At 39.7% G+C, this 15,983-nt stretch overlaps 1 non-coding gene across 1 annotated transcript; it reads left to right on the top strand.

Annotated features, from left to right (window-relative positions):
• Positions 1 to 9,689: 9,689 nt before the first annotated feature.
• Positions 9,690 to 9,797, top strand: LOC148568070 (small nucleolar RNA R71). Its single transcript, XR_015882429.1, has one exon. It is a non-coding gene; the product is annotated as a small nucleolar RNA R71 (small nucleolar RNA).
• Positions 9,798 to 15,983: the final 6,186 nt, after the last annotated feature.

Below are 15,983 nucleotides of genomic sequence, written 5' to 3'. Positions count from 1 at the left end.
GAATCAGGCAAGGAGATCGGGAAAGTCTTCGCAACTTCATGGAGAGATTCAACAAAACATGCCTAGACATACAAAGCTTGCCAACAGAGGCTGCCATCATGGGCCTCATCAATGGCCTACGAGAGGGACCTTTCAGTCAATCTATATCGAAGAAATATCCCACATCTCTGGATGAGGTGCAGGAGCGAGCGGAAAAATATATCAACATGGAAGAAAACTCTCGGTTGGGAGAAACCCCAAAATCCGGATTCTCCTACCGAGACAAAGATAAAGAATCCAAAAAGAAGGAAGATCGACAAGGAGAGAAAATTTAAAAATATCATAATTACACCCCTCTTAGGGTATCCCTGGTAGATGTCTACAAAGAAGTCTGCCATACGGAAAAGATACCCCCAGCCTGACCACTCAAAGGTAAAAGAGGAGGAGGAAATCGGAACGAATACTGCGAATATCACCGAGTCTGAGGGCATTCCACCAATGAATGCTTCGAATTAAAAAACATCCAAGAAAAATTAGTTAAGATCGGGAGCCTTCTCTGTAGCATCAGTCTGGGGTGAAGGAGGGCGAGTTTGGAGAGGCACTGCATCCACCGTACCGTTGTCCCTATTCAGAATTTGACAATCAGGATCTAATTCTGGACGAGCAATCCCAGCAGGAGGAACTATAGAGGTTGACACTTTAGCAGCAGGCGCAGAGGGAGGTTCGACATCATCATCATCTTGGTCGTCGGGAACAATCTTACCATCCCTCACAATATTGTCCAAGCTAAAAAGAGTAAGATCAACCTCAGGAGCGAGAACTTGAACCTGCTCCTTCAAATTATCATAAGCAGCATTTACACTGCTGACAAGGTGACCTTGGAGCTCGGAATAGTCAACTCGGGCAAACTCCAACTCCTCCTTCAGACGTATCACCTCCCGATAAGACGTGACATAACTATCTTTATGCCTCAACGCAGTGTCCTCGGCCAATCTCACAAAAGCCGCCAGAGCAAGAGAACTAGCCTTTTTGTTCTCCAGATCCTTCTCCAGTTTGGCTATTTTCACCTCAAGCTCCTCTTTCAAGCCCTTCATCTGGTCGAATTCCTATTTTGCCTCCTCCATGAAGGCTTTGGTGGCATAGAGAGGAAGATTTTGAGCAGTTCGGTACAAGGCAGCTCCCATATGGGCCATTTTTACACTACTCCAAGTTATAAAGTCCAAATGACGAAGAAGTGATACATCATCCTTAGGAAGGACACCATATGGACCAATCTGCTGATCTACAAACTCGACCGCATCAAAATCAGGGGCATCAAGGTTGAAAGGCTCAATTGTTTTTTGTTTCTTGTTGGGAGGAGCACCAGAAGTAGCAGCGGAAAACTGCGGAGGCTCGGCCAGGCAAACCCTAGGAGTTGGAATTACCCTCCTCGGGCCAGGAAAACTCGGCACAGGCGGCTTCACCGGAACATGGGAAGATCCCTCTCCCGCCACCTTAGCCGAGATATTTTGAGCAGCTGCAGCCTTCTTTGCCTTCTTGTAGGCTTTCATAGAATCGTTGTTTTTCGACATCTCTGAAAATACATAATCGACCACAGCAATGGGTTACAATCACAAAAAGAAGAAGTAAAACTAAAAAGCAAGTATATAAACAAGTCGGACAGTACCTAAAACAGTTCGAACCAAAGACGGGTCACTCAAAAACTTTTTTGTATCAAGATGGGGTGGTTTCTCCCATAAATCTTCAAGAAAAACTACAAAAGCTCGTTCAACCTCGTCAAGCATCTCCCAGGTATAGCAAGACACTCTCACATTCTTTTGCCATTCTAGAGGAAAGGCAGGCTCATCATTTTCATCAAGAAAAAGGGACGGGCCCCCTCAACAGCACGGACTCAGAAGAAATAATTCTTAAAATCTTTAAAAGACTCATCATACATGGCAAAAACTTTATGCCCTTGGGCCGACCTGAAAGAAACCCAAGGAGCTTTCTTTTTGAAAAACCCTCCGGGCTTGGCAAAAACAAAAAGATAGAGGAAAAGAGTCTGAGAAGGTGTTATGCCTGACTCTTGGCAAAGCAGCTGAAAAATCTTGATGCAACCCCAGGAATTCGGATGAAGATGGGATGGGGCAATATTACAAGACCACAACAAATCGGTTTCGGAAACAGTAAAAGGAAAGGTAATATCCAACTGGCTGAAGAAATATTCATAGGCATAGAAAAAAGGGACGCTCCCCCTCGACCGAAGTAGGAAAACAAACCCTTTCATCAGAATCGGGCGCTACAAGCTCATAATCCCTCTCCCGGGCACTGCTAGCACAAATCCTACGACATTTCCTCTACACAAAAATCAGCGTCCACCACAGAGACACACATCAAGACAAGGGAGTCCAGCCAATCAGACATCCCCTCGGAAACTTTAGAAGACATCTCTACAATGTTATTGCGAGAAGACATGAGGCCAACTAATCCTACAATAAGAAAAGAAGATGGGATTACCAAAAAACATCTCAGACGAGGAGCAAAATAACTCGACTAGAAGAACAAACAGAAAAGGAAAACCCCAAGACTCAAACCAAAGTCCTGGGGCATCCTTTGGAGGTAGTAACAAAACAAGGTTTCAGGAAAAATCCACAGCTTACGTCCCGGCATCTCTCAAACAAGAAAAGAAGATTTCAAACAGCAAACATTTTCATAGGAGAAAGATAAAACATAAAAGGTCATCAAAGCCACTATCTTTTTAAAGTCTATCACCAAAAAAGCATCGCCAACATCAAACATGCCAAGCGAAAATCATCAAAGGCGCAACCTTTTTCAGAATCAAACAAAACCATCATCAAAACAGAAAACGGTGATAACATGCAAAAGCCCTTGGTATGCGAAATTGTTACTCAGGTTGTGAATTATTGTTCGAAATTGATTCCCTGGCAATGGCACCAAAAACGGATGCACAGAACCATGGTCTAAACATATCTTCACAACTTCGCATAACTAACCAGCAAGTGCACTGGGTCGTCCAAGTAATACCTTACGTGAGTAAGTGTCGAATCCCACGGAGATTGTTGGTATGAAGCAAGCTATGGTCACCTTGTAAATCTCAGTCAGGCGGATATAAAATAGTTATGTAGTTTTCAAAATTTAGTAATAAAAGAAGGATAGAAATACTTATGTAAATCACTGGTGAGAATTTCAGATAAGCGTATGGAGATGCATTCGTTCCTCTGAACCTCCGCTTTCCTACTGTCTTCATCCAATCAATCTTACTCCTTTCTATGGCTGGCTTTATGTAAGGATGTCACCGGTGCCAATGGCTACTTTCAATCCTCTCGGGAAAATGGTCCAAATGCTCTGTCACAGCACGGCTAATCGTCTGGAGGCATCACCCTTGTCGTTGGTTGCATCCTATTCCTCTCTGTGAAAATGGTCCGATGTGCTGTCACTGCATGGCTAATCTTCTTGGAGGTTCTCGATCATATTGGAATAGGATTTACTATCCTTTTGCGTCTGTCACTATGCCCAGCACTCGCGAGTTTGGAGTTCGTCACAGTCATTCAATCCCAGAGTCCTACTCGGAATACCACAGACAAGGTTTAGACTTTCCGGACTCTCATGAATGCCGCCATCAATCTAGCTTATACCACAAAGATTCTGATTAAGAGATCTAAGATATACTCATTCAGTCGAAGGTAGAACGGAAGTGGTTGTCAGGCATGCGTTCATAGGGAATGATGATGATTGTCACGTTCATCACATTCAGGTTGAAGTGCGAATGAATATCTTAGAAGCGAAATAAGATGAATTGAATAGAAAGCAGTAGTACTTTGCATTAATCTTTGAGGAACAGCAGAGCTCCACACCTTAATCTATGGAGTGCAGAAACTCTACCGTTGAAAATACATAAGTAATGAAGGTCCAGGCATGGCCGAATGGCCAACCCCCAAACATGATCAATAGATCAAAAGATAATCAAAAGATGATTCCAAAGATGTCTAATACAATAGTAAAAGGTCCTATTTATAATAAACTAGCTACTAGGGTTTACAGAAGTAAGTAATTGATGCATAAATCCACTTTCGGGGCCCACTTGGTGTGTGCTTGGACTGAGCTTGAAGTCTACACGTGGAGAGGTCATTCTCGGAGTTGAACGCCAGCTTTTGTGCCAGTTTGGGCGTTGAACTCAACTTTGCAACTTGTTTCTGGCGCTGGACGCCAGAATTAGGCAGAGAGCTGGCATTGAACGCCAGTTTGTGTTGTCTAAATCTGGGCAAAGTATGGACTATTATATATTGCTGGATAGCCCTGGATGTCTACTTTCTAACGCAATTGAAAGCGCGCCATATTGAAGTCTGTAGCTCTAGAAAATCTATTTTGAGTGCAGGGAGGTCAGAATCCAACAGCATCAGCAGTCCTTCTTCAACCTCTGAATCTGATTTTTGCTCAAGTCCCTCAATTTCAGCCAGAAAATACCTGAAATCATAGAAGAACACAAAAATTCATAGTAAAGTCCAGAAATGTGAATTTAACATAAAAACTAATGAAAACATCCCTAAAAGTAACTAGATTCTACTAAAAACATACTAAAAACAATGCCAAAAAGCGTATAAATTATCCGCTCATCACAACACCAAACTTAAATTGTTGCTTGTCCCCAAGCAATTGAAAATCCAATAGGATGAAAAGAAGAGAATATACTATAAATTCCAAACTATCAATGAAACATAGCTTCAATAAGATGAGCGGGACTTGTAGCTTTTTGCCTCTTGAATAGTTTTGGCATCTCACTTTATCCATTGAGGTTCAGAATGATTGGCATCTATAGGAACTCAGAGTTCAGATAGTGTTATTGATTCTCCTAGTTCAGTATGATGATTCTTGAACACAGCTTCTTTATGAGTCTTGGCCGTGGCCCTAAGCACTTTGTTTTCCAGTATTACCACCGGATACATAAAAGCCACAGACACATAATTGGGTGAACCTTTTCAGATTGTGACTCAGCTTTGCTAAAGTCCCCAATTAGAGGTGTCCAGGGTTCTTAAGCACACTCTCTTTTTTTGCTTTGGACCTTGACTTTAACCGCTCAGTCTCAAGTTTTCACTTGACACCTTCACGCCACAAGCACATGGTTAGGGACAGCTTGGTTTAGCCGCTTAGGCCAGGATTTTATTCCTTTAGGCCCTCCTATCCACTGATGCTCAAAGCCTTGGGATCCTTTTTATTTACCCTTGCCTTTTGGTTTTAAGGGTTATTGGCTTTTTGCTCTTGCCTCTTGGTTTTAAGAGCTTTTGGCTTTTTCTGCTTGCTTTTTCTTTTTCTTTCTATTTTTTTTTTGGGATCCTTTTTATTTACCCTTGCCTTTTGGTTTTAAGGGTTATTGGCTTTTTGCTCTTGCCTCTTGGTTTTAAGAGCTTTTGGCTTTTTCTGCTTGCTTTTTCTTTTTCTTTCTATTTTTTTTTTGCCTATTTTTTTTTATTTTTTTTATTTTTTTTTGCAAGCTTTGTTCTTTGCTGCTTTTTCTTGCTTCAAGAATCATTTTTACGATTTTTCAGATTATCAAATAATATGTCTCCTTGTCATCATTCTTTCAAGAGCCAACATATTTAACATTCTTAAACAACAACTTCAAAAGACATATGCACTGTTCAAGCATTCATTCAGAAAACAAGAAGCATTGTCACCATATCAATATAATTAAACTAAGTTCAAGGATAAATTCAAAACTCATGTACTTCTTGTTCTTTTGAATTAAAACATTTTTCATTTAAGAGAGGTGATGGATTCATAGGACATTCATAACTTTAATAGAAAGTTACTAACTACTAATAATCATGTAATGAAGACACAAACATAGATAAGCATTTAACATAGAGAAAACGAAAAACAGAAAGTGAGAACAAGGAATGAGTCCACCTTAGTGATGGTGGCATTTTCTTCTTGAGGAACCAATGATGTCCTTGAGCTCTTCTATGTCTTTTCCTTGTCTTTGTTGCTCCTCCCTCATTGCTTTTTGATCTTCTCTAATTTCATGAAGGATGATGGAGTGCTCTTGATGTTCCTCCCTTAGTTGTCCCATGTTGGAACTTAATTCTCCTAAGGAGGTGTTGATTTGCTCCAATAGTTTTGTGGAGGAAAATGCATTTGAGGCATCTCCGGGATTTCATGGTGATAAGCTTGCTGCGCCTCTTGAGCTCCATGAATGGGCTCTCTTGCTTGCTCCATCTTTTTCTTAGTGATGGGCTTCTCTTCCTCAATGTGAATGTCTCCTTCTATGAAAGCTCCAGCTGAGTAACATAGATGGCAAATAAGATGAGGAAAAGCTAGCCTTGCCTCAGGGGAGGGCTTTTCGGCTATTTTGTAGAGTTCAAGGGAGATGACTTCATGAACTTCTACTTCCTCTCCAATCATGATGCTATGGATCATGATGTCCCGCTCCACAGTAACTTCAGATCGGTTGCTAGTGGGGATGATGGAGCGTTGAATGAACTCCAACCATCCTCTAGCCACAGGCTTGAGGTCCAGTCTTCTTAGTTGAACCGGCTTGCCTTTGGAGTCAATCTTCCATTGAGCTCCTTCCACACATATGTCTATGAGAACTTGGTCCAACCTTTGATTAAAGTTGACCCTTCTAGTGTAGGGGCGTTCATCTCCTTGCATCATAGGCAAGTTAAACGCCAACCTCACTTTTTCTGGACTAAAATCCAAGTATTTCCCCCGAACCATTGTAACATAGTTCTTTGGATCCGGGTTCTTACTTTGATCATGGTTCTTGGTGATCCATGCATTGGCATAGAACTCTTGAACCATTAGGATGCCGACTTGTTGGATGGGATTTGTTAGAACTTCCCAACCTCTTCTTTGAATTTCATGTCGGATCTCCGGATACTCATTTCTTTTGAGTTTGAAAGGGACCTCGGGGATCACCTTCTTCTTGGCCACAACATCATAGAAGTGGTCTTGATGAGCTTTGGAGATGAATCTTTCCATCTCCCATGACTCGGAGGTGGAAGTTTTTGTCTTCCCTTTCCCTTTTCTAGAGGATTCTCCGGTCTTAGGTGCCATCAATGGTAATGGAAAAACAAAAAGTTTATGCTTTTACCACACCAAACTTAGAATATTGCTCGCCCTCGAGCAAGAAAATAAAGAATTAGATGAAGAAGAAGAAGAAAAGATGGAGAAGAGGGGGGAGGTGTGTTTCGGCCAAGAAGAGAAGAGAGGGTTGTGTTGTGTGAAAATGAGGAAGAATGGAAGGCTTTATATAGGGAAGGGAGGGGGGGTTAAGGTTCGGCCATATGGGTGGGTTTGGGTGGGAAATTGATTTAAATTTTGAAGGTAGGTGGAGTTTATTGAGTAGGTTTATGGGGAAGAGTGGGTGGATGTGAGTGGTGAAGGGTTAATAGGGAAGAGTGTTTATTGGGAATAGAGGATGATTGAGAAGAGAGAAGAGAGTGAGTGGAGGTAGGTGGGGATCCTGTGGGGTCCACAGATCCTGAGATGATCCTGTGGGGTCCACAGATCCTGAGGTGTTCAAGGATTTACAACCTTGCACCAAATTAGGCATGTAAAATGCCCTTGCACACAACTCTGGGCGTTCAGCGCCAGGTTGGTGCCTATTTTGGGCATTCAACGCCCATTTGTTGCCCATTTCTGGTGTTGAACGCCAGAACCATGCTTGTTCTGGGCGTTCAGCGCCAGCTCTTCTCCAGGGTGCAATTCTGGCGTTCAGCGCCCAGATGCTGCCCATTTTGGGAATTCAGCACCCAGATACTGCCCATTTTGGGCGTTCAGTGCCAGAACCATGCTCTGTTCTGGCGTTGAACGCCAGACAGGTGCTTCCTCCAGGGTGTGATTTTTCTTCTGCTATTTTTTGATTCTGTTTCTAAATTTTTCGTTTATTTTGTGACTCCACATGATCATGAACCTAAGAAAACATGAAAAACAAAAATAAAATTAGATAAATAAACATTGGGTTGCCTCCCAACAAGCGCTTCTTTAATGTCAACAGCTTGACAGTGGGCTCTCATGGAGCCTCACAGATGTTTAGAGCTTTGTTGAGACTTCCCAACACCAAACTTAGAGTTTGGGTATGGGAGTTCAACACCAAACTTAGAGTTTGGTTGTGGCCTCCCAACACCAAACTGAGAGTTTGACTGTGGGGGCTCTGGTTGACTCTGTAGTGAGAGAAGCTTTTCATGCTTCCTTTCCATGGTTACAGAGAGAGATCCTTGAGTTTTAAACACAAGGTTATCCTCATTTAGTTGAAGGATTAATTCCCCTCTGTCCACATCAATCACAGCTCTTGCTGTGGCTAGGAAGGGTCTTCCAAGGATGATGGATTCATCTTCATCCTTCCCAGTATCTAGGATTATGAAATCAGCAGGAATGTAAAGGCTTTTAACCTTTACTAACATGTCCTCTACTTGTCCATAAACCTCTTTTCTTGAGTTGTCTGCCATCTCTAATGAGATTTTAGCAGCTTGCACCTCAAATATTCCAAGTTTCTCCATTACAGAGAGTGGCATGAGGTTTATCCCTGACCCAAGGTCACATAGAGCCTTCTCAAAGGTCATGGTGCCTATGGTACAGGGTATGAGGAACTTTCCAGGATCCTCTTTCTTCTGAGGCAATCTCAGTAAATCCAATGCATTTAATTCATTGGTGAACAGAGGAGGTTCATCTCCCCAAGTCTCATTACCAAATAGATTGGCATTTAGCTTCATGATTGCACCAAGGAACTTGGCAACTTGCTCTTCAGTGACATCCTCATTCTCTTCAGAAGAGGAATACTTATCCGAGCTCATGAATGGCATAAGGAGGATCAATGGAATCTCTATGGTCTCTAGATGAGCCTCAGGGTCCTTTGGTTCCTCAAAGGGAAACTCCTTATTGACCACTAGACGTCCCAGGAGGTCTTCCACCTTGGGATTCACGTCCTCTCCTTCCCTTACAGGTTCGGCCATGGTGGTTAATTCAATGGCCTTGCACTCTCCTTTTGGATTCTCTTCTGTATTGCTTGGGAGAGTACTAGGAGGGATTTCAGTGATCCTTTTACTTAGCTGGCCCACCTGTGCCTCCAAATTTCTAATGGAGGACCTTGTTTCATTCATGAAACTCAGAGTGGCCTTACATAGATCAGAGACTAAATTTGCTAAGCTAGATGGATTCTGCTCAGAATTCTCTGTCTGTTGCTGAGTGGATGATGGAAAAGGCTTGCTATTGCTAAACCTGTTTCTTCCACCATTATTAAAGCCTTGTTGAGGCTTTTGATCCTTCCATGAGAGATTTGGGTGATTTCTCCATGATGGATTGTAAGTGTTTCCATATGGTTCACCCATGTATTTTAACTCTGCTATTGCAGGGTTCTCAGGATCATAAGCTTCTTCCTTAGAAGATGCCTCTTGAGTACTGTTGGATGCTGCTTGCATTCCATTCAGACTCTGAGAAATCATATTGACTTGCTGAGTCAATATTTTGTTCTGAGCCAATATGGCATTCAGAGTATCAATTTCAAGAACTCCCTTCTTCATAGGCGTCTCATTACTCACAGGATTCCTCTCAGAAGTGTACATAAACTGGTTATTAGCAACCATGTCAATGAGTTCTTGAGCTTCTGCAGGCGTTTTCTTTAGGTGAATGGATCCACCTGCAGAAGTATCCAATGACATCTTTGATAGCTCAGATAAACCATCATAGAATATATCCAGGATGGTCCATTCTGAAAGCATGTCAGAAGGACACTTTTTGGTCAGCTGCTTGTATCTTTCCCAAGCTTCATAGAGGGATTCACCTTCTTTCTGTCTGAAGGTTTGAACATCCACTCTAAGCTTGCTCAGCTTTTGAGGAGGAAAGAACTTGGCTAAGAAAGCCGTGACCAGCTTATCCCAAGAGTTCAGGCTATCTCTGGGTTGAGACTCCAACTACACTCTAGCTCTGTCTCTTACAGCAAAAGGGAAAAGCATGAGCCTGTAGACTTCAGGATCTACTCCATTAGTCTTAACAGTATCACATATCTGCAAGAATTCAGTTAAGAACTGAAAAGGATCTTCAAATGGAAGTCCATGAAACTTGCAGTTCTGCTGCATCAGAGAAACTAGCTGAGGTTTCAGCTCAAAGTTGTTTGCTCCAATGGCAGGAATGGAGATGCTTCTTCCATGTAAATTGGAATTAGGTACAGTAAAGTCACCAAGCATTCTCCTTGCATTATTGTTGTTGGGTTTGGCTACCATCTCCTTTACTTGTTCGAAATTTTTAATAAGGTTGTCTCTGGATTGTTGTAATTTAGCTTCTCTTAGTTTTCTCTTCAGAGTCCTTTCAGGTTCTGGATCAGCTTCAACAAGAATGCCTTTTTCTTTGTCCCTGCTCATAAGAAAGAGAGGAGAAAAAGAAAGGAAGAGGAATCCTCCATGTCACAGTAAAGAGGTTCCTTATTATTAGTAGAAGAAGAAAAGAAGAAAAAAAAATTCGAACACAGATATAAAAGGGGGTTCGAATTTGGTGAGTGATGTGAGGAAGAGATGTTAGTGGATGAATAAATAAATAGAATAAGATGAGAGAGGAAGAGAATTTTTGAAAATTATTTTTAAAAAGAGTTAGTGATTTTCGAAAATAGTTTTTGAAAAAGGTTAGTAGTTTTTCGAAAATTCAAATAAAAAAATTAATTAGTCTAGTTAAAAAGAAATTTTGAAAAAGAGGGAAGATTTTTTTCGAAAATTAGAGGGAGAGAGTTAGTTAGGTAGTTTTGAAAAATGTAAGAAATAAACAAAAAGTTAGTTAGTTAGTTGAAACAAATTTTGAAAAGATAAGAAGTTAGGAAGTTAGAAAAGATATTTTGCAATCACTTTTTTGAAAAAGGTAAGATAAGAAGATATTTTTGAAAAGATATGATAGAAATTAGTTTTTGAAAAAGATTTGATTTTTAAAATCTCAATTAATGACTTGATTCACAAGAAAACACAAGATATGATTCTAAAACTTAAAGTTTGAATCTTTCTTAACAAGTAAGTAACAAACTTGAAATTTTTGAATCAAAACATTAATTGATGATGTTATTTTCGAAAATATGATGTAAAATTAAGAAAAAGATTTTTGAAAATTATTTTTGAAATTTTTGAAAATAACTAAAAAAAATTGAAAAAAAGATTTGATTTTTGAAAAAGATTTTGAAAAAGATAAGATTTTTTTAATTTGAAAATTTGATTTGACTCATAAAAACAACTAGATTTTAAAAATTTTTGAAAAAGTCAAATCTAATTTTCGAAATTTTAAGAGAGAAAAAGGGAAAGATATTTTTTTTTATTTTTTAATTTTTATGATGAGAGAGAAAAACAAGAAAAATGATCCAATGCATGAAAGTTATGGATCAAAACAATGAATGCATGCAAGAATGCTATGAATGTCAAGATGAACACCAAGAACACTATGAAGATCATGATGAACATCAAGAACACATTTTTGAAAAATTTTTAATGCAAGGAAAACATGCAAGACACCAAACTTTGAAATCTTTAATGCTTAGGCACTAAGAATTCAAGAATGCATATGAAAAACAAGAAGAGACACAAAACATGCAAATGCAAAGATCAAACAAGAAGACTTACCAAGAACAACTTGAAGATCATGAAGAACACTATGAATGCATGATTTTTTTCGAAAAATGCAAGATGCACATGCAATTGACACCAAACTTATAACATGACACATAACTCAAACAAGAAACATGAAAGATTTTTTATTTTTATGATTTTCTAAATTTTTTTGTATTTTTATTTTATATTTTTCGAAAATCATTTGAAAAAGAAAAATAAGGATTCCAAAATTTTTAATATGAATTCCAGGAATCTTACAATCTTAATCTAAAGCTCCAATCTGAGGGTTAGACATGGCTTAATAGCCAGCCAAGCTCTAGCATGTAAATTACATCCATTGAGGTGATTAGTTGAAGACCAATCCCAAAGTAGTTTGGGTATGGCTTTACAGCCAGCCAGGCTTCAACATGCTTCATGAAACACTAGAATTCATTCTTAAAAATTCTGAAGAAAAATATATTTTTGAAAACATTTTTATTTTAAGATTTTTTTTTTCGAAAACAAAGGAGAAATTTTTGAAAAATTTTTGAAAATTTTTTGAAAACAAAACAAAAAGAAAATTACCTAATCTGAGCAACAAGATGAACCGTCAGTTGTCCATACTCGAACAATCCCCGGCAACGGCGCCAAAAACTTGGTAAGCGAAATTGTTACTCAGGTTGTGAATTATTGTTCGAAATTGATTCCTTGGCGATGGCACCAAAAACTTGGTGCTCTAATCTCAATTCATAATTTGTGACAACTTCGATACAACTAATCAGCAAGTGCACTGGGTCGTCCAAGTAATAACTTACGTGAGTAAGGGTCGAATCCCACGGAGATTGTTGGTATGAAGCAAGCTATGGTCACCTTGTAAATCTCAGTCAGGCGGATATAAAATAGTTATGTAGTTTTCGAAATTTAGTAATAAAAGAAGGATAGAAATACTTATGTAAATCACTGGTGAGAATTTCAGATAAGCGTATGGAGATGCATTCGTTCCTCTGAACCTCCGCTTTCCTGCTGTCTTTATCCAATCAATCTTACTCCTTTCTATGGCTGGCTTTATGTAAGGATGTCACCGGTGCCAATGGCTACTTTCAATCCTCTCGGGAAAATGGTCCAAATGCTCTGTCACAGCACGGCTAATCGTCTGGAGGCATCACCCTTGTCGTTGGTTGCATCCTATTCCTCTCTGTGAAAATGGTCCGATGCGCTGTCACTGCATGGCTAATCATCTTGGAGGTTCTCGATCATACTTGAATAGGATTTACTATCCTTTTGCGTCTGTCACTACGCCCAGCACTCGCGAGTTTGGAGTTCGTCACAGTCATTCAATCCCAGAGTCCTACTCGGAATACCACAAACAAGGTTTAGACTTTCCGGACTCTCATATATGCCGCCATCAATCTAACTTATACCACAAAGATTCTGATTAAGAGATCTAAGAGATACTCATTCAGTTGAAGGTAGAACGGAAGTGGTTGTCAGGCACGCGTTCATAGGGAATGATGATGATTGTCACGTTCATCACATTCAGGTTGAAGTGCGAATGAATATCTTAGAAGCGAAATAAGATGAATTGAATAGAAAACAGTAGTACTTTGCATTAATCTTTGAGGAACAGCAAAGCTCCACACCTTAATCTATGGAGTGCAGAATCTCTACCGTTGAAAATACATAAGTAATGAAGGTCCAAGCATGGCCGAATGGCCAGCCCCCAAACGTGATCAATAGATCAAAACATAATCCAAGGATGATTCCAAAGATGTCTAATACAATAGTAAAAGGTCCTATTTATAATAAACTAGCTACTAGGGTTTACAGAAGTAAGTAATTGATGCATAAATCCACTTTCGGGGCCCACTTGGTGTGTGCTTGGGCTGATCTTGAAGTCTACACGTGGAGAGGTCATTCTTGGAGTTGAACGCCAGCTTTTGTGCCAGTTTGGGCGTTGAACTCCACTTTGCAACTTGTTTCTGGCGCTGGACGCCAGAATTGGGTAGAGAGCTGGCGTTGAACGCCAGTTTGCGTCGTCTAAACTTAGGCAAAGTATGGACTATTATATATTGAGTGCATGGAGGTCAGAATCCAACAACATCAGCAGTCCTTCTTCAACCTCTGAATCTGATTTTTGCTCAAGTCCCTCAATTTCAGTCAGAAAATACCTGAAATCACAGAAAAACACACAAATTCATAGTAAAGTCCAGAAATGTGAATTTAACATAAAAACTAATGAAAACATCCCTAAAAGTAACTAGGTTCTACTAAAAACATACTAAAAATAATGCCAAAAAGCGTATAAATTATCCGCTCATCAGCCCTAAAAGCATCAAACAATAGGAAAGGCGAAAAGGATCATGCAAAAGATGAAGAAACTCTCAGAACACACATTACAACAGCAATCAGGCGCGGCAGAAGAAGAAAGATCTAAACTTTCTCCAAAATCAAAACTTTCTCAATATCATACAAGAAAATGACGTGGAAAAGAGAAAGGAAGAAACACCAACCTGAACGAAGAAAGAAGCTTCGAAGGAGATTAAAGAGGGAAAAATGGAATAACCCAGAATCGCCGAATGATGCTGCAACGCGAGAAAAGCAAAATGCAGGAGAAAACAAAAAATAAGAAAGTAAAAGGAGAAGTTACGAAGAAAGACAAAGAAGAGAAACCGTTTTTTGATTGAAAAAATTCAAAATAAAGCCAAGGGAAACGGGGCAATTAATATCAATTAATGAAGGTATTAAACCCTCGCACGTTTCCAAGAACAAAGCGCTGATATAAAAGTGCGCGCTCTTAGAGGAAGGCGTTCGACATTCAAAAGAGGTTCTACAAAGAAAGGAATCGACAAAATGCTCGAGTTCGGCTTTATTAGAGAAAGATCGAAGTCAAGGACTCGACCTCAAAGTAGAAGACCGAGCTCAAGCAGGGGCACTGTTCATACCCTGGGTCGAGCTATCCGACCCGAGATGTTCAGTAACAAAGCGACCGACCTCTTTAGGTCAGGCTATCCGATCTCTTCTCAAAAGAGGTCGGCTAAATCGACCGAAAAGTCCAGTAAAGGGCCCAAATAGAGGAACACGACCCAAATCCAAAGGCAGTCCAAGCCTATAGAGATAAGGGCGGTTCCCTTGAAGATAAGCTGACCTCAACTCAAAGATAAAGATAAGATAAGATAACTAACTTATCTTATCTAAAAGGGTCACTCCACACCATTATAAATACACTGGAGCACCCAGGTATAACTCATACTCTGATTCTACAATAAACCTGCTTAATACCCGTGCTAACTTAAGCATCGGAGTCTCTTGCAGGTACCCCCCACCCTCCGGTGACCACGGATCAGAAGTGAAGCTAGTCCAACAAGTCGGACACAACAGCTCCAGCCGTCACCAGCTAGCCGGACACGTCATCTTCGACCAGTACAAAAGATCTCATCCGAGATCGGCCTACAGTTTCAGGTAACCCTCGGGATAAGAACCGACAGATGATTAGCCGTGCGGTGACAGCGCATTTGGACCATTTTCACTGAGAGGATGGATGGTAGCCATTGACAACGGTGATCCACCAACATACAGCTTGCCATGGAAGGAGCCTTGCATGCGTGAAGAAGAAGACAGTAGGAAAGCAGAGATTCAGAAGACAGAGCATCTCCAAAACCTCAACTTGTTCTCCATTACTGCATAACAAGTATTATTTAATCCATGTTCTTTTACTCATTCCAATTAAAACTGAGAATTATTATTGATATCCTGACTAAGAGTTACAAGATAACCACAGCTTGCTTCAAGCCGACAATCTCCGTGGGATCGACCCTTACTCACGTAAGGTATTACTTGGACGACCCAGTGCACTTGCTGGTTAGTTGTGCGGAATTGCAAGAGTGTGATTGTAATTTCATGCACCATGTTTTTGGTGCCATTGTCAGGGATTGTTCGAGTTTAGACAACGGACGGTTTATTTTGTTGCTTAGATTAGGAAAATTTTTTTCTTTTTGGTTTAGAGTCTTCTATTATTGTTTTTGGTTAAAATTTTAAAATCCTTGTTTTATTCTTCTAAATTATTTTCAAATACTTTCAAAAACCAATAACTTCATAATTTAGTCTTCTGTTTGAGTTTAGTTTCATATTCTAAGTTTGGTGTCAAATGCATGATTTTATTTTTCTTTCATTTTTTTCGAATTATCAGTGCTCAAAATATAAAAATTTTTAAGTTTGGTGTCCTTTGTGTTTCTGTTTTCTTAAAATTTTTTTCAAAAGTTGTTCTTAGTGTTCATTGTGATATTCAAAGCTTCCTTGTTTGTTTTCTTTGTTTAGATCTAAAAATTTTAAGTTTGGTGTCGTTTTTACGGTTTTTCTCTTTGCTCATTAAATTCAAAAATATCTTCCATATTTATTTAATTGAGATTTCGAAAATTTCATTTAAAAATTTAGATTTTTAGTTTAAAACTT

Source organism: Arachis ipaensis, chromosome B4 (assembly GCF_059453495.1).
Source record: "Arachis ipaensis isolate K30076 ecotype BB chromosome B4, ASM5945349v1, whole genome shotgun sequence".
In the NCBI taxonomy this organism is placed as follows: Eukaryota; Viridiplantae; Streptophyta; class Magnoliopsida; order Fabales; family Fabaceae; genus Arachis; species Arachis ipaensis.
This window is presented reverse-complemented; position numbering and strand designations above follow the sequence as displayed.